This window comes from Temnothorax curvispinosus, unplaced genomic scaffold (genome assembly GCF_003070985.1).
Source record: "Temnothorax curvispinosus isolate PA1 unplaced genomic scaffold, ASM307098v1 QBEX01016559.1, whole genome shotgun sequence".
Classification (NCBI taxonomy): domain Eukaryota; kingdom Metazoa; phylum Arthropoda; class Insecta; order Hymenoptera; family Formicidae; genus Temnothorax; species Temnothorax curvispinosus.
Genome location: NW_020226339.1, coordinates 3,453 through 6,015, shown reverse-complemented (window position 1 = coordinate 6,015; position 2,563 = coordinate 3,453).

Genomic DNA, 2,563 nt, shown 5'->3' with positions numbered 1-2,563 from the left:
CGATAGAACGCGTTAGTCTGGTTCCGTCTCGGTCTCGTAGAGACACGTCAAAACAAATACATGTCATTCTACTTGTCAGATTCTTACGTAAAAGTAGACTATTCGCAACAGTAAAAAAAGTAGACTCTTACAATTAACAAAGTGGATTCGAGGCTATTAAATAGCAGTTTAAAACGTGTGACAAGACTCGAATCTCGAATGTTCTAGGAATTTTCTTCTCCAATATCGTAATTCTTATCTTACACTTTATCATTTCCCGTGTGATTTCGGTCTCGCGCCGTATAATATAACTCCATCTGAGTCTTCCGATTTTAATTGGATACTGACGATACTGTTACTGATCATCGACTGCGTTTCAGAATAAATTAAAGTTTACAGCGGAGAACAAACTTATATATGTATAGTTATGTTCGTTTAGCAATCATGAGCATGCTGTCATTCCGTTCTTCGTCATCGGAACGTGGTGCTCATCCTCTAAAATGGATATGAGCTGAGTACTTAGCTGTTTGACGCTAAACTGAAAGTGCACGGGAAAGGACATGCGTCAAACCACGATTGGATATTAAAAGGAACACAAATAACGCTCTAACGAGTGCCAGACAATAGACAGATAAGCCAACATAAACGCGGAAGAGACGTTGCTTTACCGTCAGCTTCTCATATCAGACCGACTTTTATTTTAAATAATTGCATGCCTTTTTCCATCCCGGGAAACTCGACGTTAATTATTAAATGAGTCACAACAATTAAGTGATTTCTCCTGGTTTCCCTATACGGATTTCTCTTGATCAACAATCGGGAGACTAAATTCGGCTAAATAAATTCATTTATTCGTTCGCATCAGAGACGGAGTATATATCCGCTCTCCAAGTATTTTTTTTTCCTCTGTCGGCGTCGCGTGTCTCGCGCGTCTTCTAAATTCTCCCCGCGAGGACAATGTCAAGTATAAACCGAAGGTGCCGCGTTCGAGAATCGGATCCAAGCTCAAGTCGAAAGGTCAAAGTAGACATGCTCGTCGTGACTCCTCAACGTACACACGCTGTGGGAAGATCGATCGCTGTCGGTGGCATGCGCGCGCGCGCGTATGCATGCACACCTGCAGCACGCATACGTATGATTAATGCTGGGAACCGGTATCGACACACAAGTGTGTGTTTGTGTGTGGGCGAGCGCTTGTGGATGAGGGACATTGAGGGACAGCTGATTTTAGCACCGCTACTCCGCGCGCGCGCGTGCGCTCGCGCGCGTGACGCGTATGCTCGTCTTGTTCTCTTTGTCTTTCTGTCTCCTTCTCTCTCTCGCAGATGTATAAATACACCCCGCTTTTGACGTTACTTCATTGAACTCGGATCTGGCGCGGATCCTCCGCAACGCGGCCGTAAAGCGGGCCGTAAGCCAGGGTTACGCAAGCGATGCGCCCCGTTGACCTCCTTCCTCGGGGGAGAATTGACCTTGCGATTCTCGCTCTTGACGAAGGGGCAAAGCGCAAGCTCCGACGCTCCGCTCCGCTCCGCTCCGCTCCGCTTCGCTTCGCTTCGCTTCGCTTCGCTTCGCTTCGCGGCGAAACCGTCTTGAAGTTAGGTGCCGTATACCGCGCGATCGCCGTGAACGCAGCCGAGGATCCTCGCACGGCGAAGGAATCTCGCGCAACTTCATGCGGGTCACGTGCCTGCGATCAGCCGCGACTTATAAATCGGCGATGAGATATGATAAGAATTCTAGATCTCACGCGCTCTTTTGGAGCCTCACATTAAATGAAATGGCTAACGAGATTTAGTTTATTAGAGATTTAATTGATCTGTGGCTCATCTATATAATACGGCATCCGAATAAAGTTTCAATCATTATGATAATGTAATTGTCTTTTATAATAATCTAATGAATTTTACGGTCTATATTGTGCTTTAAATTGATTAGGATTCCGTTGAACTTCCCGCTTTAATAATTCTGCAATACTACAACGCAACCTGCGATAATTTTTAACCGTCTTATTTACCAATATGGATTAACTTTAATCTCGGCTCAACTTACTTTTTATCTTTTTCAAATTTCTTAAAATTCGAAAAAAGATTAAACTTAATCTGCGCTGGTAAAAATGGATACTAGAACAATACTCATAGTCGAAGTTTATACTTATTTAAAATTGTTTTAAGTTCATCGTCAGATACTATGCAGATTATTTCATTGATTCTAAAGATAAACTTAAAACGATTTTAAATATAAGATCCGACTATGAATACCGTTATTCTTATTTGATTGACATATTCGCATAGCCCGTTTTTATTTTAAAACCATCTTGAAAAATAGTGTCTTAAAATGTTAATACGGCTCTATAATTAGTTAAGACCGGTTCTACACAATCAGTAGTATGTCAAAGTCGTATGTCGGAACGCAGCCGATGGTCCAATGAGAAAATTTCTCTTTCGAAAACGAATTTTCCTTATTGAAGCATCGGGTTACGTTCAGACATCCGACTTTGAAATACTATTTACTGATTGTACTGATTGAACCGGCCCTAAAATAAAGATTGCACTTAAGACAGTCTTCCCAGATAGCACAGCTG